Source organism: Mauremys mutica, chromosome 6 (genome assembly GCF_020497125.1).
Source record: "Mauremys mutica isolate MM-2020 ecotype Southern chromosome 6, ASM2049712v1, whole genome shotgun sequence".
NCBI lineage: Eukaryota > Metazoa > Chordata > Testudines > Geoemydidae > Mauremys > Mauremys mutica.
The window spans coordinates 103618065-103644954 of NC_059077.1; the positions used below are offsets into that span (position 1 = coordinate 103618065).

At 43.3% G+C, this 26890-nt stretch overlaps 1 protein-coding gene across 4 annotated transcripts in view; it reads right to left on the minus strand.

Annotated features, from left to right (window-relative positions):
- TYRP1 (tyrosinase related protein 1) overlaps positions 1–26890 on the minus strand; it is a 192414-nt gene that overhangs the window by 21354 nt on the left and 144170 nt on the right. For all 4 annotated transcript variants that reach the window (XM_045020072.1, XM_045020071.1, XM_045020069.1 and 1 more), the window contains 2 exons: positions 19227–19297; positions 4978–5031 (listed from right to left, as the gene is read on the minus strand). The gene's annotated coding sequence lies outside the window, so the exon portion shown is untranslated. The remainder of the gene's footprint in view (positions 1–4977; positions 5032–19226; positions 19298–26890) is intronic.

Genomic DNA, 26890 nt, shown 5'->3' on the forward strand with positions numbered 1-26890 from the left:
TGATGAAATGGCATAGAAATAAAAACACCAACATTAATAAGGATTACAAAACTAAAACTCTGTTCCTTGCTTTGAAAATATAACACATGGAAAAGTCACTGTCAGAAACTGGTTCTTCAGTTCAGCACACACAATGGTGTTGATACATGATGTTTCAGACCTTATCAACGTTAAATACCCCAAACACAAAGCTGTGTACTCACAACTGGGTTATAAAAGTCTCATTTCTCCATAGTGCACACATCCAAACGCCATGCTTTTGGCAAACCTACTTCCTACTAAATTGGTGGGTGCAGCTGCACCCTTTCCACTATCATGATCCATAAAATATCTAATTTGCTTTAATTTTAAAGTGAGGGGACCAGTCTCAGATAATGTAAATTGGCAAAGATCCATTGACTTCAATAAGAGATGGAGTTCCCACTGGAGCTATGGTGCTTTACACTTTATGAAGATCCGAGTTATTAAAATCTAGGTTAATCTTTTGAGTTGTTCTGATTTAAACAACAGGTTCATTTATTCTGCTGAAAAAAAGTAATATATAAAAATAGCTTCTTTTCCAGAAATTTCAATAATTTCCAACTTTATTGTTTATTATGTGTTATTATACATCATCATTGTCTTTCCCCTTTATTGTGGGGGGAAAGTCTAAATAAAGAACTCCACCTCTCAGTGCTATCACGCAGAATCAGAAATACCAGTCCCAAGTTTAAGAACAAAAAAGCTCTCCTGTCCACAATGCTTTTGCTCACTTTCTAGTGTGGATCTTCTTTTAAAAGGTTTTTATATTGTGCCATGTTTCCCCCTCTCCTTGGGTTGGTATTCTCACTTAGGCTGAGTAGCTCCTTGCTCCGTAAGGCTTCAGCGGGACTCAGGGCCGCCCAGAGGGGGGGGGCAAAGGGGGCAATTTGCCCCGGGCCCCGGGCTCCGCAGGGGCCCCGAAGAGAAGAGCGGAGGCTCCTGCCTCCGCCCCTCTCCTGGAGCCTCAGCGCATCAAGCGACGAGTCTCCGGCCCGAGCCCCTGAGCCCCGCCCCACTCAGAGCGGCGTGGGGAGGGGGTGGGGCAGCTGCCTCCGCTCGGCATGGAGCTCCCAGCCCCACCCCCTCACCACGCGGCTCTGAGCGGGACGGAGCTCAGGCCCCGCCGGAGATGCGCTCGGGTAAGAGGCTGAGGCTGAGGCTGGGGCCGGGGCGGGGGAAGCAGGACCCGCCGCCGCCGCAGCGCAGCCCGGTCTTCGACGGCGGGGGGCCCCTTCTGTTCCGGGACCCGCCGCCGAATTACCGCCGAAGACCGGGCTGCGCTTCGGCGGCAGGTCCTGCTTCGGCGGTAATTCGTCGGCGGGGGGTCCCCGCCGCAGGTCTTCGGGGCACTTTGGCGGCAGGTCCCGGAATGGAAGGGCCCCGCCGCCAAAGACCCGGGGCCCCTGGAATCCTCTGGGCGGCCCTGGCGGGACTACTTAGATATGGTACTATTCAATATGAATAAGAGGATCTGAATCTGGCCCAGTGTAAATTTAACTAGCATTGGTCAGTCACTTCTGTATTCAAATGAAATCTCCTTCCAGACATACAGCAGCACTGATTGTTGGCTTTTCCCCATCAAACTGATTTTAAACTCTGACCTAATTCTTCTCACACTGAAAGGGATGATAAAACTCCTGTTAACTTCAGTGGGAGCAGAATGCCCCCTCAAATAATAAAAAACCAAGAAAAAGATAAAAATGTCTTACTTTTGTATACTCCAGTAGAAGAGGTAGTAAATTAAATGGACTTCAGTTTTTAAACAATAGCTAATTAATAATCTCATTTTGTTTTATTTACAGTACTGAACTACCAGAATTCAACTGGAAAGGGTGCAGATATAACAGTACAAAGCAAGCAATTTTCAGTCAATCTTTATACAATGTGTCTGATACTGCTTCCATTGGGAGTCTGGTCTCTTGTTTTTAAATTTGTATAATACTGATGTCTTGTCAGTAAATAATTACCCAAAGTTTCTCTTGTTTTTGAAGAAATATTATTTTCAAACCATTCAAATTGTGTGTCATGAGGTTGAGTATGATCTAGAGCAAGGGTAGGCAATCTATGGCACACGTGCTGAAGGCAGCATGCGAGCTGATTTTCAGTGGCACTCACACTGCCCAGGTCCTGGCCACCAGTCTGGGGGGCTCTGCATTTTAATTTAATTTTAAAGGAAGCTTCTTAAACATTTTAAAAGCTTAATTTACTTTACATACAGCAATAGTTTAGTTATATATTATAGACTTATAGACCTTCTAAAAACGTTAAAATGTATTACCGGCACACAAAACCTTAAATTAGAATGAATAAATAAAGACTCGACACACCACTTCTGAAAGGTTACCGACCCCTGATCTAGAGACAACATTGTTCCCAGGACAATTTCTGCAAGGTTAAATGCAGGAACTTTGGTTAAAGAGTTCACCTTCTCCACCGATAAAGACTACAATCACTTAAATGAGTTTATTACTTTCACCAAGTGCTGTGTTAGTGCCTTGAGATAGATCTGGATCTTCAGAATGATGCAATATAGGTGACAAATGGTTGTTTACAGAGGGCTGAGTGAGATCTAGAAGAATGTAGCAGATAGGTGTAAATTAAGTGGCACTTGTCTAGAAGTTTGAAATGGCTCCAAAACAACAGATGTCACCATTGCCTCTGGATGGTATTTGCACATTGCGAGAGAGTAGTGTTTTACACAAATACTTAACTTATATAAGCACAAACATTGGCTAGAGCGTCCACAGCATAAAAAGGGAACTTTTCTTATGAACTGACAGAAAGCTTCAGACAATGTGCATGGAGTCACGAATTTCAATTGTAAGTGACTGTTGATGGAATGTGACTTCATTTGCAACACATGATAAACGAAGCAAAAGCTGCCATAGATCATCTGGACACACTTATAGTAAATCTGGCTCTTTGTTATGTGCATGTATGGCAGGGGAGAGAGGTGAATGGCACTTCTCCAGGAAGCAGCAAAGACAGCAGGGCAGCATGCACTTCCCACACTTTCTGGAGTGCTGAGAGGAAGGGCTTGGCTAACTTGCCACATGCTCATTAGTCCCAAAGTAGCAATTCACATGGACATAAGTGACCCTGCACATATGGGGTGGAACAATAGGTAGTACAGGCAACTCCTATTTGGAACTGTAGAAGGTGCATCACAGAGCACAATGTGCCTTACTCTAACCTACAGTGTCCTAGGGCAAACTTCTTTCCACTCCACCCACAACAAGGCATATATCAAAAGTCCAGAATTTTTATATAGGGGTGTGTGTGTATTAGTGTCTTTTGGGTTTGATCCTGCACTACTGTAACCAGCTTTCCCAATTCCTTTTGAGGTGTTGCTATTTAGCTATTCATTCTTATAAAGGCACAGTGTTTCAAACTCTAATTGAAATCAGTGGGAATTGTTGTGCTCAGCAACTCTGAAAATTTCACAAGTCTTTCATCACATTGAGGTTAGATACTATGTTTAAAACTTTGGATCCACCCATGGAAATTACCTCCCAAATGACATCTGGAGTGTATCCATATCTTCAACTTGTACATTAGTAATATTCTAACAAATCTACAAACAAATAATAGTCTGTTTCCCTTACAAAACTGGTAATAATATCCTAGTATCATATTTAAAACTAAAGGTATTAAATCAAACAATGTAAGCATATGTATTTCAATTCTTTCACTTACTGAATTTTCCAGTTACTGACTATGTATTTTTACTATACAGCTTTGGTCATCTTTAAAAACAAAATATATATTTTTAAATAAAGTTTTAACTCATCTTCCATTTTGCAGACAGTTAATGATGGCAACACAATGAAACATTTGTGAACAGAAACAATCATCATTTTCTCAGGAAATCTTAAACCAGCTGAGGGTTTAAGTACATGAAAAAGATGAGGCAGAACACACTTAGCTGTGCCTACTGTGTATTCTAGAAAGTCTGATAAGATGCAGCCAAATACTAGGGTGATCTCAGTTTTTAGCACATTGTGACAATGCATTTTGACTTCACTACAAATACTGTCCTCCAAAGGCCGTGAATATTGGTCTCGTCTCAAAAGTCACAGATTGCCTCCAAATACCATGAAAAGCATGGTTGTCAAATAGTTGTCATATCCTGAGAGACTTATTGGCATGTCACAATCACCCTCTAAGATCCCATATAATTATTACTGTTCACTTGAAGCTTTTATGATAATTTTTGGAGAATGTGACTGGAATAGGAGCTCACTTAAATCTTATACATGACTGATGTTTTCTGATTAATGTAGTGTTCAGGTTTTGTTCCATTTTGCTGAAATAAATGTACTCTTCATATAAAGTATGACCACCTTAAAAATGTCACCAAAAAGTCAAATACAGTAACAGTTAAAGCCATAATTCTCCTACCATTCAGCTCATTATGGGTTTCATTATTGACTTTGATAGAAGCAGAATAAGCCATGAGTAGCTACTTTTATTTAATTCATTTAATTATTTAATTAATAGTAGTTAACACAATTTTCAGATTTAAGTGTTTTTTATTCCCTTTAATTTTGAAGTTCCTTGGAACTTTTCATCACTTTTTGAAAAAAGTCAGTGAACTTGGATGAATTTCTTATTTCATTTTAATGTTTATTTATCCTTGTTATATATACTTTGCTTAAGTAAACTACTTTGCTGTCTGCCATCGGATTGCCAATTAATTTTGAACATGTATCATATTGGTTTCTTTCAGGATGGTGCTGAGATCAGCCATCCTCCACAGGAAAATATGCATGCTGAAATTCAAATGTATAAGAAGTCTTCATGCAACAACCTAGGAAATATGTACTGGTGAAGTAGGGAAGGCAAATAGAGAGGAGAAAATGTTCACATGCAACACAAAATAGTTGGTCCCCAACCAAAATTAAAAGTTATCCTTTATTTTCCAAAATATTAACAATAGTAATAAATTTGAGTCACCTTAAAGTCACAAGGAAAATAGATCTTGTCTTACTGTCCTGAAGATATCAGCATCTATAAGAGAATAAGTAAATGGGATTTCCTCATATGCATGACTCGAAAGAACTATACACCAGATTAAAGAAAATATGGTCAATGACCAAGATACTCTTACCCATTGATTAGAAGATACTGTGAACAAACTGTACTATTAAAAGGATATTTAATAGAGTGAGGGCTTAAGGGTTCATTGACCTTCTGCTGGTGCTTTGTAGAGGGGTGAATTTCATCCATTGTGGATTTGAAAGAAAGAGAACAGAAAACTAGATTTGTGTCTCTTACGGACTTCTATGTGAGTCCTTGTTTGTTCTGCTATCAAGTCTTATCCTGTACAGGAATTATTGACTTGGAAAGTGTAATGAAGTTAAATGTTGTTTAACTTGTTTCTTTAAAAGGAAAAATAAACAACACATTTTACCAAAATGTCAGTGTAATCTTGCCACTTTTTCAAGGGGTCAAAGAAACAACAAATGAAAGCTCTCATTGAGAAGGACAGACTGGTAAAACAAGCTGTAAATAAATCATTTATCCAAGCTTTCAAATTTTCACCCAGTCAGTTTCTTTTAAAGCACAAAATAAAAACCCTGATCTTGCATATCCTTCCCATTAATGGCTGTCATGGCAAAATACAGTACTTAGAGAAACAAATGCATTACTTTAAGTACAAAAGTGACAGCAATATCAGTTGTCTTTTGCCTGATATTCACACAGAAGAAAGTTCTCCTTAACTTCTATGACTATAGAATTTCCTAAATACAGTGAAGCCAATGCAGATCTGCTGCAAGTGAGGCAAGCAGCATTTAAGGCCTATGGTGGGGTGGTCCTCAGCTCAGGTGCAACAGTTGGTCTAGATTTTTAGTCCAGAAGTGCTAAAACAGCAAAAATTGTTTCATTAACCTTAACTGTTTTCTGAAACAACACCATTGATTGGATTAGCAGAAGGACCTCTGCAAGGCTCTGGGCATGTTTTACATGGACACATAGTAGCTACATCTGACCTTCTAAAGAAACACAGATAGAAACAGTACAACCAAAACATCAGTGGGATCTCAGCAAGCAGTTTAGAGAGGTAAAACATAGGGGGGCTGTCCTTTACCAGTCCCAACACTAGAACTTGTTTCTATATTTAGTCTGAAAGAGCCACAGGGTACATCTACACCCAAGCTTTACATGTAATTTCCAGATCAGGTAGATGTACATGCACTAACTTTGACTGAGCTAACACATTAAAAATAGTGTAGCCACAGCAGCATGATGGGCTAGCCTGTCTTGCCACCCACACCACCACAGCTAAATTGCTATTTTTAGCACACTAGCTCGATCCAAGATAGTGCACGTACATCTATCCAAACTGGAAATTATACCTCCAACTCAAGCATAAACATACTCTAAATCTGTCAACCTTCTATGCATGTTGCTAAAAGCATCTATGTCCTCAGGTGTTTTACTGCTTTCTTACTTTTTTTTTTCTTCTTCTTGAGAGGGAATCACACATTTTACAGAGGAGGAAAGTGAGAGACACAGAGAATTAACTGACTTGTTTGAGTTCACATAGCTTGTCAATACCAGAGCAAAGAATAGGAACCAGATCTCCTGACTCCAGCATTAGGGGTGCTGTGTTGGTGAGTATCTGCGTGTCTGTTGCAGGGACAGTTTGTCAGTTTGACTGTGTGCTTGATTGTTTGAAAAGTGTGAATTGGGAGTGCTTTGTTCCAGGTGGGCCTTGAGTAGGCCTGTTATAAAAAGGCAGTCAGCTGCGAACCAGCTGAGCAGTGAACAGCGGAGAGGCTAACAGAGGGAGTTTGCCTGAGGAGAGCCCACTGAGGCATTCAACTTGCAGGCTTCTCTGAGTAGTTGCTGCAACAGCTGAGGAAGCTCTTAGAAGGAAGGTGATATGGATGGTGAGCGATCAGCTCTTGTGACTTGTACAGGATATGCCATGTTTGTCGTTCTTCCACAGGACAGAAGCGACTTTGTCTGTACAAAGTGCAAGCTGTTCTCCATATTGGAAGAGAAGGTTCAAGGTCTGGAGAAACAAGTATCAACCCTACATTGCATAAGAGAAAATGAAGATTTCTTGGACAGACGTCAGGATATGCTTTTACGCGCACAACATTCTGAAGAATCAGAGCAGGCTGCGCAGCGGGGACAGAAGGACAGTGAAGAAAATTGGCAGCATGTGACCTCCAGAAGAAGAAATAGGAGAGTCCATGTACCAGCAGTGCAGATACAGGTGAGCAATTGTTTTCATGTTCTCTCCACAGGTACTAATGCAGAGAGTGGACTAGATGATACATCTGAGGGAAGGGAGCAAAAGGATACTCCACTGATTGGAAGGCATGAGATGCACTGTCCTAGGGATGGAGGAGAAGAAGGTGGGTGGTGGTGGTTGGGGGCTCCCTCCTCAGGTGGACTGAGTCATCTATCTGCCGTCCCAACTGGGAAAACCGAGAAGTGTGCTGCTTGCCAGGAGCTAGGATTCACGATGTGATGGAGAGACTGCCAAGACTCATTAAGCCTTTGGATCACTACCCCTTCCTGCTTCTCCACTTGGACACCAATGATACTGCCAAGAATGACATTGAGCGGATTACTGTAGACTATGTGACTCTGGGAAGAAGGATAAAGGAGTCTGAGGCGCAAGTGGTGTTCTCGTCCATCCTCCCTGTGGAAGGAAAAGGCCCGGGTAGAGACTGTCGAATCGTGGAAGTCAATGAATGGCTATGCAGGTGGTGTCGGAGAGAAGACTTTGGATTCTTTAACCATGGGATGGTGTTCCAAGAAGGAGGAGTTCTAGGCAGAGACGGGCTCCACCTAACAAAGAGAGGGAAGAGCATCTTCACAAGCAGGCTGGCTAACCTAGTGAGGAGGGCTTTAAACTAGGTTCACCGGGGGAAGGAGATCAAAGCCCTGAGGTAAGCGGGGAACTGGGATACCAGGAAGACGCACGAGCAGGAGAGTGCAAGAGGGGAGGACTCCTGCCTCATACTGAAAAAGCAGGATGATCAGTGACTTATCTTAAGTGCCTATACACAAATGCAAGAAGCCTGGGAAACAAGCAGGGAGAACTGGAAGTCCTGGCACACTCAAGGAATTATGATGTGATTGGAATAACAGAGACTTGGTGGGATAACTCACATGACTGGAGTACTGTCATGGATGGATATAAACTGTTCAGGAAGGACAGGCAGGGCAGAAAAGGTGGGGGAGTTGCATTGTATGTAAGAGAGCAGTATGACTGCTCAGAGCTCCGGTATGAAACTGCAGAAAAACCTGAGTCTCTGGATTAAGTTAAGAAGTGTGAGCAAGAAGGGTGATGTCATGGTGGGAGTCTACTATAGACCACCAGATCAGGGTGATGAGGTGGACGAGGCTTTCTTCCGGCAACTAAAAGAAGTTACTAGATCACAGGCCCTGGTTCTCATGGGAGACTTTAATCACCCTGATATCTGCTGGGGGAGCAATACAGCGGTGCACAGACAATCCAGGAAGTTTTTGGAAAGCGTAGGGGACAATTTCCTGGTGCAAGTGTTGGAGGAAAGAACTAGGGGCAGAGCTCTTCTTGACCTGCTGCTTAATAACAGGGAAGAATTAGTAGGGGAAGCAAAAGTGGATGGGAACCTGGGAGGCAGTGGCCATGAGATGGCCAAGTTCAGGATCCTGACACAAGGAAGAAAGGAGAGCAGCAAAATACAGACCCTGGACTTCAGAAAAGCATACTTTGACTCCCTCAGGGAACTGATGGATAGGATCCCCTGGGAGAATAACATGAAGGGAAATGAGTCCAAGAGAGCTGGCCAGGGCCACCCAGAGGATTCAGAGGGCCTGGGGCAAAGCAATTTCAGGGGCCCCATCCATAAAACAAAATTACAATACTATATTCTCGTGGGGGTCCCTGCGGGGCCCAGCGAAAATTGCCCCACTTGTTCCCCCCCCACCATGGGCGGTCCTGGGAAAAATAAACCTTCTGCATCTCGGCACAAATCCAGTTTTGAGAAAACTTCTTTACAAGGTATCACTGGTTCTCAGCATCAGCTAGTGCTAAAAGGCACTAAAGCTCATTAAAAGGGTTGGACAAATATGTGCCATCAAAACTGTTTCTGGATCGAAAACTAGGGGTTTTTAAAAAGCAGAAAAAAATCACGGACAACGTCTGCTTTCCTTCAAAATTTGTTATGGTTGTTTTAATTGAAAAGCTGAAATTAGTCTGCCATAACCTGAATATGGTTTGGGGTTTCAGAAGTGTGTGGCCAAATATCTGCTGCTTTATGTGTTTGTTTGTTTGTTTAAAGAAACAATAAAAAAAATCTGCTTAAAAAAAAAATCCAAAACTTTTTGAACCACCTCAGCTTGTGACCAAACACTTGAGCCCATCCAGTCAGAGATTTTCCCAGGTTTCTGATACTCTGCTGGCTTCCTTGACTCATATCTGTCTCCATAACTTTGGGTTCATTTATGTTAGAATATAAAAACAGTTATACTGGGTCAAACCAAAGGTCCATCCAGCCCAGTATCTGTCTACCGACAATGGCCAATGCCAAGTGCCCCAGAGGGAGTAAACCTAACAGGTAATGATCAAGTGATCTCTCTCCTGCCATCCATCTCTACCCTCTGACAAACAGAGGCTAGAGACGCCATTCCTTACCCATCCTGGCTAATAGCCATTAATGGACTTAACCTCCATGCATTTATCTGTTTCCTAGAGACTGGCTCCATCGGGTCCCTCACAAACTGGAGACAGTTACTGTAGGCTTGTCTTTAGTATATCTTATGTACATACGCCACGAACTGAGCATTTGAGCTTGTTCCAAATCTGGGATGAGCCTATGTTGTGAAAACTGAAATGCTCAAAATAGCACATGCATGTGAATGGACATAGGGTGTTAAAATTAAATTACCCCAGGGGTTCTCAAACTGGGGGTCGGGACCCCTCAGGGGGTCATGAGGTTATTACTGGGGGGCCGCGAGCTGTCAGCCTCCACCTCAAACCCTGCTTTGCCTGCATCATTTATAATAGTGTTAAATATATAAAAAAGTGTTTTTAATTTATAAGGGGGGCGGTCACACTCACAGGTTTGCTATGTGAAAGGGGTCACCAGTACAAAAGTTTGATAACCACTGAATTAACCCCTCTGGAGCCTCAGAAAATGTAGGGGGGTGGTTTCCTTGGTAGGGTTGGGAAGGAGGTAGGTGGTGTAGGATATTGCTCTTCTCATGTGATCCCTCCCCCAGTGACTAATTTTAAATGAAGCTACCCTCCCTGACATGAATCTCCCTATGGCACTGAAATTAAATATAGACTATAATTTGGTATTTGAGAAGTGAAAGGGATGGTAGCCCTAATGGAAAAGCTAACAGCTTGGCTCTTCTGCAAGCCTCAAACTGCTGAATGAGCTTTAGGGTAGAGAAGGCTGTGCCTCCCAAACAGCCTGGCCCTGCCCCCTATCTGACCCCCATCCACTTCCTGCCCCCCGACTGCCCACCCCCCTCAGAATCCCTGACCCATCCTGCTCCTTGCTCCCTCACCGTCCCCCAGAGACCCACCACCCTGGGACCCCACCCCTGCTCCCTGTCCCCTGACTGCCCCAACCCCTATCACCCCCTCTCTGAGTCCTGACAGACCCCCGGAATGCCCACGATCCAACCCTCCCGTTCCCTGTCCCCGACTGCTCCCCCAACCTCTGCCCCCTCCCTGTCCCTGGGACTCCCTGCCCCTTAAGCCAACCCCCCCCAGCCCTGGCCCCTTACCCCGGCTCCCCTCTCACCTGGAGCCTCAGCACATCCAGGAGCTTCGCTCGACAGGGGCAGCGTGTCTCCGGCGGGGCCTGAGCTCTGCCCCACTCACAGCCGCATGGTCAGGGGGCGGGGCCCGAGCCCCTCCCCACTCAGAGCCACGTGGTCAGGGGGCGGGGCTGGGAGCTCCACGCTGAGCTCAGCTCCCTCCGAGTGGGGCTCTGAGTGGGACGGGGCTCAGGGGCCCCACCGGAGACACGCTGCAGCTGTCCGGGATGCTGCTGGATGGCCGGAGCCCGGGGCCTGGGGCAAATTGCCCCACTTCCCCCCCCCTCCCGGAGGGCCCTGGAGCTGGCTATATTTTAAAGACTCCTTATTGAAGTTGCAGGAACAAACCAGCCCGATGTGTAGAAAGAAGAGTAAATATGGCAGGTGACCAGCTTGGCTTAACAGTGAAATCCTTGCTGATCTTAAACACAAAAAATAAGCTTACAACAAGTGGAAGATTGGACAAATGACCAGGGAGGAGTATAAAAATATTGCTCAGGCACACGGGAGTGAAATCAGGAAGGCCAAATCACACTTGGAGTTGCAGCAAGCAAGAGATGTTAAGAGTAACAAGAAGAGTTTCTTCAGGTATGTTAGCAACAAGAAGGTGGTCAAGGAAAGTGTGGGCCCCTTACTGAATGAGTGAGGCAACCTAGTGACAGAGGATGTGGAAAAAGTTAATGTACTCAATGCTTTTTTTGCCTCTGTCTTCACGAACAAGGTCAGCTCCCAGACTTCTGCACTGGGCAGCACAGCATGGGGAGGAAGTGACCAACTCACTGTGGAGAAAGAAGTGGTTCAGGACTATTTAGAAAAGCTGGATGAGCACAAGTCCATGGGGCTGAATGCACTGCATCCGAGGGAGCTAAAGGAGTTGGCGGATGTGACTGCAGAGCCATTGACCATTATCTTTGAAAACTCATGGCAATCGGGTGAGGTCCCGGATGACTGGAAAAAGGCTAATGTAGTGCCCATCTTTAAAAAAGGGAAGAAGGAGGATTTGGGGAACTACAGGCCAGTCAGCCTCACCTCAGTCCCTGGAAAAATCATGGAGCAGGTCCTCAAGGAATCAATTCTGAAGCACTTAGAGGAGAGGAACAGTCAGCATGGATTCACCAAGGGCAAGTCATGCCTGACTAACCTAATTGCCTTCTATGATGAGATAACTGGCTCTGAGGATGAGGGAAACGCAGTGGACGTGTTATTCCTTGACTTTAGCAAAGCTTTTGATATGGTCTTCCACAGTATTCTTGCTGGCAAGTTAAAGAAGTATGGGCTGGATGAATGGACTATAAAGTGGATAGAAAGCTGGCTAGATGGTCGGGCTCAACGGGTAGTGATCAATGGCTCCATGTCTAGTTGGCAGCCAGTATCAAGCGGAGTGCCTCAAGGGTCAGTCCTGGGGTGAGTTTTGTTCAATATCTTCATTAACGATCTGAAGGATGGCATGGACTGCACCCTCAGCAAGTTTGCAGATGACACTAAACTGGGAGGAGTGATAGATACACTGGAGGGTAGGGATAGGATAGACAGAGACCTAGACAAATTAGAGGATTGGGCCAAAAGAAATCAGATGAGATTCAACAAGGACAAGTGCAGAGTCCTGCACTTAGGACGGAAGAATCCCATGCACTGCTACAGACTAGGGACCGAATGGCTAGGCAGCAGTTCTGCAGAGAAGGACCTAGGGGTTACAGTGGATGAGAAGCTGGATATGAGTTTACAGTGCGCCCTTGTTGCCAAGAAGGCTAATGGCATTTGGGGCTGTATACGTAGGGGGATTGCCAGCAGATCGAGGGATGTGATCATTCCCCTCTATTCGATATTGGTGAGGCCTCATCTGGAGTACTGTGTCCAGTTTTGGGCCCCACACTACAAGGAGGATGTGGAAAAATTGGAAAGAGTCCAGCAGAAGGCAACAAAAATGATTGGGGGGCTGGAGCACATGACTTATGGGGAGAGGCTGAGGGAACTGGGATTGTTTAGTCTGCAGAAAAGAAGAATGAGGGGGGATTTGATAGCTGCTTTCAACTACCTGAAAGGGGATTCCAAAGATGATGGATCTAGACTATTCTCAGTGGTAGCAGATGACAGAACAAGGAGTAATGGTCTCAAGTTGCAGTGGGGGAGGTTTAGGTTGGATATTAGGAAAAACTTTTTCACTAGGAGGGTGGTGAAGCACTGGAATGGGTTACCTAGGGAGGTGGTGGAATCTCCTTCCTTAGAGGTTTTTAAGGTCAGGCTTGCCAAAGCCCTGGCTGGTATGATTTAGTTGGGAATTGGTCCTGCTTTGAGCAGGGGGTTGGACTAGATGACCTCTTGATGTCCCTTCCAACCCTGATATTCTATGATTCTATGACTCCTGTCTAGCCCCATCTAATAGACCCTGTTGTTCATTATTTGACTATTAAAAAAAAAGTCTGCAATTCAATCCAGAAGCAAATTCCTTTGGACAATTCTTAGTTTTGTTCTGAGTCATATGCAACATATTAACTATTACAAAGGATCCAAGTGAAAAGGGGTGACCTTTTGGGCCTTATCTCATAATTCTAATGCAAACAAAACATTCATTGACTTCAGTGCATAGTATTAACGTAAGGCAGAAGCAAAAATGAGATAATTTCAATGGATTATATCATTTACAAATAATTTAAGACTGTCTTTTCAACGTGTCTAACTCCTCAGGCAGGGACTTTAAGACTGGGCCTTGTCTACACTGGCACGTTTCTGCGCATTAAAGCAGCTTTCTGCATTGTAACTCTTGAGGTGCACACACTGCCAAGCCAGTTTGTGCACAGAAACTGTGCAGTTGCAGTGATGTTAAAAAAAAAAAAGCACCCCAGACGAGAGGTGTACAGCTTTCTGCACTGGGGTTACAGTGCCGTGGTGCCAGTGTAGACACCCTAGTTGATTACAGCACTGTGATTGGCCTCCGGGAGGTGTCTCACAATGCCTGTTCTTGTCTCTCTGATAATCAGTTTGAACTCTACTGCCCTGTCTCTACTCTACCATCATCCCCCATCCCATAAATTCCTTTGGAATTCTGAAAGTCCCTTTCCTGTTTGCTTGATGATGCATGCAGTGGTCTCAGCGCATCTTTTCAGGTGGCCATGCCTGCTCCATGCAGCAGGCGATTCCCCACTTGAAGCAATGCCGAGCTGCTGGACCTCATCAGCATTTGGGGAGAGAAGGCTGTCTAGTCCCAGCCGTGTTCCAGCCATAGGAATTATGATACCTACGGACAGATTTCACGATGTATGACAGAAAAGGCCATGACCGGGGACACACTGCAGTGCAGGGTCAAAGTGAAGGAGCTGCAGAATACCTACAAGGTGCAGGATGCAAACTGCCACTCCGGTGCTGTGCCCATGAGCTGCCGGTTCTACAAAGAGCTAGACATGCTATTCAGTGGTGACCCCAACGCCACTGCAAAGGCCACTGTGGATACTTCGGTGACTCTCGTGCCAGTCGAGACTGGACCAAGCCAGGAGGAGGGAATCTTGAATGAGGATGTGGAGGGGGAGGGGGACCCAGAGGCAGAGGATGACTTGGAGGTCAGACATGCATGTAGCCAGGAGCTCTTTTTTACCCCAGAGGAGGCCAGCCAGCCTCAGCTGTTGGATCTTGGCAAAGCACAGAACAGGAGAGGAGGTCCCTGGTAAATGGATTTGATTTGGGGAAATCGCTGAAGCAAGTTGTTGGGAGCAGGAGGGTTGAAGAAAGCAGGCTTGTGTCTGTATGAAGCGCATCCACCACATGCATAGTTTTGGTGGCAGAACAGGGTGTTGATTGACTCCCTCACTTCACAGGAATCTGCCTCAGATCTCTAGGAAACTCTCATGGAGATATTGGGCAATCTGCTGCCGCAGGTTCTTTGGCAGAGCTGTTTTGTTTCTTGCCCTTTTAAGGGTAACTTTCCCATGCTACTCTGCCCTCACAGGGAGAAGAGGAGGGCTGTGGGGTGGGGGGAAATATGCCATTGCTGCACACAAGCGAGCTGCATAAAGGCCAGGGCGGAAGACGCAGTCTTGGAGAAGACCCTCCCTTGATTCCCTGCTCACCCTCAGCAGCGAGATATCTTCCATGATGAACACAGCCTGTGGTAAATGTGGAGACAGGAATGATCATCAGGTCCCCCTATAGTGCTGGCTCTCCCCAAGAGTCACATGCCTGGTGTACAATAGGGTCTGGAAACACTGATGTCCTCTGCCCCTGTGGCTACTCACCATTTTGGGGTCCTGTGGCTCATGTGTGCTTGCTCAGCCAGTTAGTGACAGTTATGTGAATAGTGGCTGTGTTTTGAATCACTGAATCAGTGTTGTGTGTTGCAAACAAGACTGCTTCTGTAAAATGTTGAGTTTTGGCTTCACAGAATGACCTTGGGAGCCCAGCCTTCCTCTTTGTTATCAGCTGAACGGCTGCGCAGAATTAGAAAACGGCCATGAAGAACTGAGGAGGACTTTCTGTGTGAGGTGATCATGCATTCCGTGGCTGAAAAACAGGAATTGAAGGAGTGGTGAGACATCAAGAAGAGGCACCGAGAGGAGAATGTGACATGCCAGAATGAAGCCACAGAGCAGCTCTTAAATGTTATGGAGCACCAAGCAAACACGCTCCAGGCGATACTAGCCCTGCAAACCGAGCAGCTCCGTTCCCACCCTCCCATGCAGCTGTTGTCACAAAACTCTTTCCCATATGCCCCCCAGACACCACCAACACACTCTTATCAACCTCCTGGCTCCAGTCTGTACCCACGGCATTCCACTCCTCCCCCATCACAGTCCAGCACTGCAGACTCCCAGTACCTACTGCACTCAACACCCGTCCCTCTGCAGTTTAGCCTGCTGAAGTACAGTACCTGCTGCACTGTACTACAAAGGAGAAGGTTGGATATGATCTCTGGACATAAAGATTTGTGTAACTGTCCCGGGACCCCACCTCCTCCTGGGACCTTCCCTTCCTCCATCCCCCTCAGTGCTGATGTGTATTTTTGTTTGTGTTGTTTTTTAATAAAAGAATTGTGTTGGTTTGAAAGCAATCTTTATTCTATTAATTGAAAGCAAACGGAGCCCTGCAAAGCAACAGGCAATTTTCTTAAACCTTCATAGTGCATCGTCTGCACCAATCACAATCACCTCCTAGCATTACAAGCACTGCACTCCTGAACATAGCAACAAATATTAGTGGCTTTCAGCTTCAAATTGCTGCCTCAAGGCATCCCTGATCCTTATGGCCTCGCACTGTACCCCTCTAATGCCCCTGGTCTCTGGCTGTTCAAACTCAGCCTCCAGGCACTGAGCCTCTGTGGTCCAGCTCTGAATGAAGCTTTCACTCTTCTCTTCACAAATATTGTGGAGAGTACAGCACAACAGCTATAAGCATAAAAATATTGTCATCAGCCATGTTCAGCTTTCCATATAGGCAGTGCCAGAGTGCCTTTAAATGGCCAAAAGCACACTCAGTCATTCTGCACTTGCTCAGCCTGTTGTTGAACCACTCCTTCCTGCTGTCAAGGTGCCCCATGTACGGTTTCATAAGCCACGGCATTAAGGAGTAGGTAGGGTCTCCCAGGATCACAATGGGCATTTTCCCCTTCGGTAATCTTCTGGTCCAGGAAGAATGTCCCTGCTTGCAGCTTCCTGAACAGGCCAGTGTTCTGAAAGATGCATGAGTCATGCACCTTTCTGGACAAGCCTGCGCTAATGTCCGTAAAACGCCCACTGTGATCCACAAACGCCTGGAGAACCATAGAGAAATACCCCTTCCAATTAATGTACTCAGTGACTAGGCGGTCTGGTGCTAGAATTGGAATATGCATATCATCTATCACCCCTCCGCAGTTAGGGAAGCCCATTTGTGCAAAGCCATCCACAATGTCATGCATGTTGCCCAGAGTCATGATCTTTTGGAGTAGGATGTGATTGATGGCCCTGCACACTTCTGTCAACTTCAGTCGTCTTTCCCACTCCAAACTGGTTATTGACCAATTGGTAGCAGTCTGGAGTATCCAGCTTCCACAGTGCAATCGCTACGCGTTTCTCCAGCAGCAGGGCAGCTCCCATTATCGTGTCCTTGCGCCGCAGGGTTGGGGCGAGCTCATCACACAGTCCCATGAATGTGGGTTTCCTCATCCAAAGTTCTGCAGCCACTGGTCATCATCCCAGACGTGCATGATCCCACTACTCAGTGCTTGTTTCCTGAGTCCAAAAGCGGTCAACACCTCCATGAATGCCACAAGCAATCTCATGTCATAGCTACTAAACATGGCAAGATCAATGTCACACTCCTCTTGCCTATTCTCAACAGTTGACAAGAAGGGGTGAATACCAAGGGAGGGAAAAACACTTTTGTAGTGGTATTCACTCCTTCTTGTCAACTGTTGAGAACAGGCTGCTTCCACCTTAACTGAACTGGCTCGTTAGCACTGACCCCCCACTTGGTAAGGCAACTCCCATCTTTTCATTTGCTGTGTATTTATACATTCCTACTGTATTTTCCACTCCATGCATCTGATGAAGTGGGTTTTAGCCCACAAAAGCTTATGCCCACATAAATTTGTTAGTTTCTAAGATGCCACAAAGACTCCTCATTATTATTAATTAGACTTGGCTTTCTCAACAATCAAACCAGGAAAATGTTTGTTTATTCTCTACATACACTGTACAAAATGTATATAAATTAGAGTACTATAAATTAGTAATGATATAATTTTATAATCTAAAATAACTAATAAATGCTTATCTTTTTTTCTTTACAGACGTAAGAATATGTAGTACTTTAGCTTGATTTAGAAAAAACAAAGGGAGCTTTGTTTTTTTCTGTAAATATTTCAGGGCTCTTCTTTCTTAAGTATTTAAGACCGTTTTAGAATTCAAACTGCTCTTTCCCCACCCTGCACTCCTGGCCCTCTGTATGAATACTACCATCATTTTCTCTTATGTAGTGATCACTGGCAGCAAATGAGATGTATTCACTGTAAAAATCAGATGTTTGAGTTCTTTCTAGTCATGTGATGGGTAGATTAGGAGATCAGAATTCCTGTAGGTATTAAAATAACTAAGGGCGGGCTGTGACACCAGTCATGAGTTTATCTCATGAAGGAGTTTACATACAGTACAGAAAATAGGAAAAAATGTGAAATATGCTTTTGACACTGAAAATAAATGCAATCAAATAGAGCCACACATTTTTGATGACAAAGGTGCTTGAAATCAAAATCATTATTGCATTTCTTATTACAAGATCACATCATTTTCATAAGTGAGTTTATTAAACTAAGCAGCAGCTACTAATATAATTTCATAACTGGAAAACTGAAAAAATTGATTCTGAGCCAGGCTGCTTATTATTTGAGACTGCTTTAATTGGCATTTCAATCTGTAAAGCATGCAATTTTGTTTTCCCTAAAGGACTCTGATGGTCTGGTTTTCAGAGATGCTGAAGGTAATGGTCTAATAAATATATATTGCATAGAGAGGCTAGAGAGTAGCCTTTATTTTAAAAACAGAGATAAGCCTGAACCAAAGTAATGGATATAAATACTCCCAAACTGGAAAGACTCAGATCTGGATCTCATTTGGAATGGTGCTTCTCTGGTCTGTGTTTACAATTTGGTCTGGAAATATTTTGTTTATAAGATGTCAAACATGTGAATGCTACAATCAGTTTATAAATATACTAATTCTTCACAGAAACAAGAAAAAAAGATTTTACTTAAAAGTTCCAGTGTACAATTTTTAATGCAACATTAAAAGAGAAACACAAATAGGCAATACTGATCAATTAAAAATGTTTGGTTTTCAAAGAGCTGCCATTATATATATATATATATGTACACACACACACATACACACACACAGAGATATATTCAACATCAATAATACATATATTATTCTGCAGACGCAAAAATTGGGCCAATGTGGTGGATTAACATCAATACTGTGATCTTACTACAGAGGATTTGTCAGTGCAGCAAGACCATGAGTTCAGTAGGAAACATTGATCATCCTACTCAAGCACATCATTCCTCCCAGAAGCAAAAAGATGGATTTCTTGTTAAGAATACCAGAAGAAAAGATGTTTAATTTCTGATCCTCAGATGAAGTAAAACAGTATAAATCCATTAATTCAATGAAGTTATGTAGTTTTACACTAGATAAGAGACTAGTCCCAGGAGTCTTATACTTCGCTCATATACAGGTGTACTGTACTGTAGGAAGGATTTTAGCATGAGAATTTCATGGCATTTAGAAATGGGCAAATTGTTTACAACTGAATTTTAATGAAATTTAAGCACCTAAGCAGTGATGTCACTCTTAAAAATTGGATTTATGCTTCTAAATCACTTAGGATTAAATTTGTGGAAGATATTTAGGTGCATAACTCCCACTGAAATAATAAAACCACAGCTGTCCCTTAGAAAATATTACCTCACAAACTTAAGTGTCCTTCCTGACTACGGATGTTTTCCTGAGTGAGGACGCCCATTTCTTCCAGCCACCTTAAAAAAATGCAAAAGCAATTACATTTCCCTGCATATTTTGAGCTCAAATCTCTATCTGACTTAATGTGTAGCATGTGTAATTCAATACAGACCATTTGATGATGTGTGTTTTGTATGGCATTTTCCAAATTTCTAAAACGTTCACATTACCGACCAGTGTAGGATCACCCCCTGGCTCCTCATATTCTGAATTTATTTAGAGAGAGTCTCATCCTTTTATTGTTCTCAGTAGCCATTTTACAATTTCAGCATGGCTTCATGTCCTGTGTTTGAGAGCCATTTATATCCCTCTAGGCAATTTTCTGGCACAGAATAATGTAGGTCAGCCACAGTCACAGCCAAACAACATATTTATTTTGGCTTCAGTGCTGTACAATATTCTTTAATGAAACAGGTCCCTAATTAAAAAGCAAAGTAAAATGTAAACACAAAAGACCAAATAGGAAGAAAAGATTTTCACTTTCAGTTCAAAACTTTGGTAATGTATGGGCCATATATTGAAGTCCTCACAGAGTACAGTACATTATCCACATTGACTTAAGGGAAGTTTTTACCTCCCGCAAGAAATTGAATAAAGGCTTCAGGATTTGGACAAATATGATTAATAGTCTGCTTACTGATAGAGGACCAGTAGTATATGAGGACTTAATTAGCTCTAATGGAAGGGAAAGGTTATTGAAGATGCATTGTATTTACACTTTGCTTCTCACACAAACATCTCTCCACCTGCTTCCGTGGTGCCTCTTATGGTACATCGCCACAACAGCTGTAAGTGCACTTCCCACCACAGGTAGACAGACGTGCTAACTCTGCTCAAGCTAGTAAAAATAGCAGTGTAGCCATAGCAGCATGGGAAGTGGCTTGGGCTAGCCACCTTAGTACAGACTCAGGCAGGTAGCCCAAGCTGCCACAACTACACAGCTATTTCTAGCTTGCTAGCTTGAGCAGAACTAGCATCGGTTTGTCTATCTGTGCTGGGAAGCACATTCACAGTTGCACTGAAGACATATCCTTACACATGTATTACCCTTATACATGTACTGACCTCCCTCCTTGAGCACATTTGTACGACTATGAACCCCTTCATATCTCTATTCAACTCCTAAGATAGCTTTTCTGGTTTCTAGAAGGTATTATGTCTATGTTGAGTAGCAGCTGTAAACTGTTTTTTGCTTTATTTGTATTTTATTTAATATAATATATAATTCATCAAATATATGGTACAGCTGGTTGAAGTTATTTTTCATATGGAAAATTCCAACAAGAAATTGAAAACCTTCACGGCAGAAATGTTATTTATAGTTTGAGTGTCTCATGCCTCCATTCTGCTTTCTGGAATTGGTCTTTCTAGCTGTACTACAACTCCCATGATGCACCATGGCCTCCCCTATTACTGAGAAACTGAAGTGCATCACGGGAGTCAATGGCCATGATGCATCATAGGAGATCATAGAGCACTGGTTTCCAAACTGCGGGGTGCAAAGAAATTCCAAGGGGGGCACGAGGCTGCCCAGCCCTTAAGCTCCCAGCTGGGGAGGCTAGCCCCTGGCCCTTTCCCTCCTGTCCCCTCTCCTCTGCAGCCATGCAGGCAGCACAGCTTGTGCCCACCCATCTCCCAGGCTTTCCAATAAGCCAGTCCTGCCGCTCTGAGCAGCCTGGTAAGGGAGCGGGGGGAGGAGGTCCCAGAGTGCAGTCAGGGGACAGGGATCAAGGGAGGTTGGATGGGTGTAGGAGTCCCGGGGGGCCTGTCAGGGGGTGGGGTGTGTGGATAGGGGTTGGAGCAGCCAGGGGACAAGGAGCGGGGGGGTTGGATAGGGAGTGGGGACTGAGGGTAGTGGTCAGGGGACAAGGATCAGGGGGGTTAGATGATGGTAAAGGAGAGGTGGGGGACATGATGCTGAAAAGTTTGGGAACCACTGTCATAGAGGAACTTACCTATAAAGAGAATGGGGACATGAGGCACCTCACTACAACTTCCATGAGATATTTTCAAATAGAAATGTTTCAGTTTTTGGTAAAAAAATAATATATTCAGTTTTGGTCAAGAAATCGGTTTTCAGCCAAAGAACAAATAATAGACTGAGCATGTAGAAAATCAAAATATCAAAGTTTTCTATGGAAGGCAGATTTTTTTTTTGGTGCAAAAAGTAATTACTCAAAAACTATTTTCTGTTGAAAAAATAGTTTTGACAGAAAAATTTCCTGCTAGCCCTACTTACAAGTGAGAGGCTATACCGCACCTCTAAGAGCTACTACCTACTTCAGCCCTACCCCATCACACTCCTTAACTAGGGATTGGCGGAGGGGTCATCAGAGGACAGCCTGCAGCAATTGTCTGCTGTTTCTACACTGAGGGAATTTATACTGTAATATAAATAATAAAAACAATATGGGCTTCATCATATGAAAGCTAAGTTCACAGACCTTTTCCAACCAGATAGACAGGGACAGGAGAGGTGAAAGTTAAGTGGTAGAAGCCATCAGATTTCTTTAACCTACATTTACCATGACTTAAGTGGAAAAAATGTCAGGTACTATACCTGCTAAATAGAAAAGATAGATTGTGCTTTCATTGTACAAGGAATGTTTAAGAAGTGCTTCTTTTCAAATGAATATGTGATGTTATATATTTGAAAGGAAAATTATATATAATCTCAAAAATTACACTGGCTGCAGGAGTCCCATACACTACTTCATTGGGTAGCAATCAGGGGAGGAACTGTGCACTGAAGCCCCACTGAGCTCTGAGGAGAAAAGAAAAATCCATATTATGCGCTTCTGATATGATCATAAGGGTTAATCATTGCTGTTAAAATAACAACCTCAGGAAAGGAGTCTTGCTACAGTGTTGCCCCTCCTCGAATAGATTTGTCATGTGCTGTTCACTCTCTCTCTCTCCCCCTCAAAACCTAAAGGAGATCTTGAGTCTCAGGCCTTGGATCTGATCCATACCAAAAGTGTGAGGTATTTTGATCTGGAGTTTTGGGTCAATACAATGTAGAGATAGGGCCAACTACAAAGTTCAAATCTAGTTTTGAAATTTTTCCAAAAGTGATGTGTGTGGATATGGTAAAGGATAGATCTCAACATGCAGCCATTATGGGGAATTATCAATTAGTAAGCGTACTTTTAATGGAGTTCTGCAGGATTAGTTGTAGGCCCAATGCTATCCAACATGTTCATAAATGATCTGAAAGAAAATATAAAATAATTTCTGATAACAAAGATGGCACAAAGATTGGTGAAGCGGTAAATAAGAAAAAGGGCAGGTCGTTGATACAGAGCAAACTGGTTCATTTGATAATCTGGGAGCAGTCAGCCAATGTATGCTTTAATATAGCCAAATGTAGAGTGTCAACATCTAGGAATAAAGAATGTGGGTCACACTTACAGGACAGGGGATCTGTATTCTGGAAAGCTGTCAGTCTGAAGAGGACTTCAGGGTCATTAAAGATAACCAATTCAACAAGAGCACCCAGTGTGATACTGTGGTAAGAAGGGTTAACATGATATTTGAATATTACAGAAGAATATCGAGCAGGAGTAGAGAGGTGATGTCTCTGTATATGATATTGGTGAGACCATGAATGGACTACTATGTCCAGTTCTGGTGTCCACATTTTAAAAAGGATATTTAAAAAATGGGAAAAGTTTATGAGAAGAGCTATGAGAATGATTTGTGATCTGGAAAAGAAGATATGGCTTACAAAGAGAAACCAATTCTATTTACAATGCCTTTGGATAGTTCAAATTTTGTTTTTTTCCCTCTGTGGAATGAAAAAAAAACCTTTGACATAAAAAATGGAAATGTGTCAAAACATCTCTTTCTCTTTCTGGACAGAAGTTACCAAAGAGCACCTGGATCCAAGAAACCTTCCTTGTCAAAAACTTTGTTCAAACAGATATATTTCTGCAAAACATTTCAGCTTTGGTGAAACAACATGTTACAATGAAAACACATTTCGCTAACAAGTTTCTGAGCAACTCTAGTCAGAGGTGCACAACTCTGAAAATCAGGCCCCAAAAGTGCAAAGATTTATTATTTGTTTTCTATATACTATACTGCATGTGTAAAAATCTTAATTAAAACAATGAAATTTATCCAAATAATTCCTGTGTGCTGAACAGAAAATGTACTGATGAATGTTTCTAGCACTATGGATACATAGGTTTTTGTCTCTTTTTAAAAAAACGTTTTTTCACTTTAGGAAGCCTTATTCATGGCTAATGCATTTTCAATGGAACAGGAGAAAAAATTAACAAGCCTCCCCAATTAATTATGGGGGAAAGGAAAAGACATAGGAAATTTTAACAATTGGATGCTGGTAGAGCAAAAAGCACAATAGAAGGTCTCTCGTGATTGTACTGAAGATCTGATTTTGTTGGTTAGTGATCATAGAATCATAGAATCTCAGGGTTGGAAGGGACCTCAGGAGGTCATCTAGTCCAACCCCCTGCTCAAAGCAGGACCAAACCCAAGTAAATCATCCCAGCCAGGGCTTTGTCAAGCCTGACCTTAAAAACTTCTAAGGAAGGAGATTCCACAACCTCCCTAGGTAACCCATTCCAGTGCTTCACCACCCTACTAGTGAAAAAGTTTTTCCTAATGTCCAACCTAAACCTCCCCCTCTGCAACTTGAGACCATTACTCCTTGTTCTGTCATCTTCTACCACTGAGAACAGTCTAGATCCATCCTCTTTGGAACCTCCTTTCAGGTAGTTGAAAGCAGCTATCAAATCCCCCCTCATTCTTCTCTTCTGCAGGCTAAACAATCTCAGTTCCCTCAGCCTCTCCTCATAAGTCATCTGCTCCAGCCCCCTAATCATTTTTGTTGCCCTCCGCTGGACTCTCTCCAATTTATCCACATCCTTCTTGTAGTGTGGGGCCCAAAACTGGACACAGTACTCCAGATGAGGCCTCACCAGTGCCGAATAGAGGGGAATGATCACATCCCTCGATCTGCTGGAAATGCCCCTACTTATACAACCCAAAATGCCATTAGCCTTCTTGGCAACAAGGGCACACTGTTGACTCATATTCAGCTTTTCGTCCACTGTAACCCCTAGGTCCCTTTCTGCAGAACTGCTGCTCAGCCATTCGGGCCCTAGTCTATAGCAGTGCATGGGATTCTTCCGTCCTAAATGCAGGACTCTGCACTTGTCCTTGTTGAACCTCATCATATTTCTTTTGGCCCAATCCTCTAATTTGTCTAGGTCCCTCTGTATCCTATCCCTACCCTCCAGCGTATCAACCACTTCTCCCAGTTTAGTGTCATCTGCAAATTTGCTAAGGGTGCAGTCCACATCATCCTCCAGATCGTTAATGAAGATATTGAACAAAACCGGCCCCAGCACCGACCCTTGGGGCACTCCACTTGATACCGGCTGCCAACTAGACATGGAACCATTGATCACTACCCATTGAGCCCGACCATCTAGCCAGTTTTCTATCCACCTTACCGTCCATTCATCCAGCCCAGACTTCTTTAACTTGCTGGCAAGAATACTGTGGGAGACTGTATCAAAAGCTTTGCTAAAGTCCAGAAATAGCACATCCACTGCTTTCCCCTCATCCACAGAGCCGGTTATCTCATCATAGAAGGCAATTAGGTTAGTCAGGCATGACTTGCCCTTGGTGAATCCATGCTGACTGTTCCTGATCACTTTCCCTTCCTTTAAGTGGTTCAGGATTGATTCCTTGAGGACCTGTTCCTTGATTTTTCCAGGGACTGAGGTGAGACTGACTGGCCTGTAGTTCCCTGGATCTTCCTTCTTCCCTTTTTTAAAGATGGGCACTACATTAGCTTTTTTCCAGTCATCCGGGACCTCCCCCGATCGCCATGATTTTTCAAAGATAATGGCCAATGGCTCTGCAATCTCATCGGCCAACTCCTTTAGCACCCTCGGATCTGGCCCCATGGACTTGTGCTCGTCCAGCTTTTCTAAATAGTCCCGAACTACTTCTTTCTCCACAGAGAGCTGGTCACCTCCTCCCCATACCGTGCTGCAGAGTGCAGCTGTCTGGGAGCTGACCTTGTCTGTGAAGACAGAAGCAAAAAAAGCATTGAGTACACTAGCTTTCTCCACATCCTCTGTCACTAGGTTCCCACCCTCATTCAGCAAGGGGCCCATACTTTCCTTGACTTTCTTTTTGTTGCTAACATACCTGAAGAAACCCTTCTTGTTACTCCTAACATTTCCAGCTAGCTGCAACTCCAAGTGTGATTTGGCCTTCCTAATTTCACTCCTGCATGCCTGAGCAATACTTTTATACTCCTCCCTGGTTATTTGTCCAATCTTCCACTTCTTGTAAGCTGTTTTTTTGTGTTTAAGATGAGCAAGGATTTCACTGTTAAGCCAAGCTGGTCGCCTGCCATATTTACTTTTCTTTCTACACATCGGGATGGTTTGTTCCTGCAACCTCAATAAGGAGTCTTTAAAATACAGCCAACTTTCCTCGACTCCTTTCCCTGTCATGTTATTCTCCCAGGGGACCTTGCCCATCAGTTCCCTGAGGGAGTCGAAGTCTGCTTTTCTGAAGTCCAGGGTCTCTGTTCTACTGCTCTCCTTTCTTCCTTGTATCAGGTTCCTGAACTCGACCATCTCATGGTCACTGCCTCCCAGGTTCCCATCCACTATTGCTTCCTCTACTATTTCTTCCCTGTGATCAAGTGATATACAGCAATACAAATACACTACATGAAAGAAAGTCAGGAGTTGTAAGTGGATGAAAGCAATATTGTGTTTGGCTCATATGATGTGAATATCATCAGCTTAAACCTTTGAACATCCTGTTTTCTGAGCTTGGAAAAAATTTTAAAAAATAAAACCCAAAGATAGCCTACAGCTAACAATATCTCTGGAGTATGGGCTCCATGTCTGGCATGACCACACTATGGTCAACTAATTTCTTTGTCTACCAGAAAAATCCCAGGACTCAGAGTCTTACGATAACTTGTCAGCAGACTATATCTGGGGATAGGGAATAACTTTTTAGGAGTCTTTTTTATTTGAGGTTTAGTTGATATGAAAAACATTTGTTTTAAATTGTATAATTCATCTAGGGCAGGGGATAAGTATAACTGTAATAATAATTGAAATAAATTACATTATTATTAACCATGTGTGGAAAAATCGCCAGACTGCTAGCAACTGGCAATAATGATTTTGACTTACTCATTAACCTGAGCTCTTTAACATGCTCCCACACCAAAATCTGTACTTTTTAAATAGGGTTATCTTACTAATATTATGTAATCTTCCATCACAGAACAAAGTGATTTATTCACAGTTCACTAATTTGTTCACTTTTCATTTCATACCTAAAGACCCGCAGTCTCTCCACAGTTCTCCAAAGAAAAAAAACCAGTAAGAGTGCTGTAGTGAGGTTTTCTATATTTCCAAGACTACACTAATTTTAGAACATGTATTTTATAATGTATTAACCAGTCCTAAATAATAAAAATTAAATTCATTTACCAGCAAAATGAACAATGTAGTTTTTTCCAGAAGAAGCAGCAGCAGCACGTGTGTGTGTGTGTGTGTGTGTGTAAGTAAAACGGTGCAATTAAGGAAGAGGAGGACATTGCT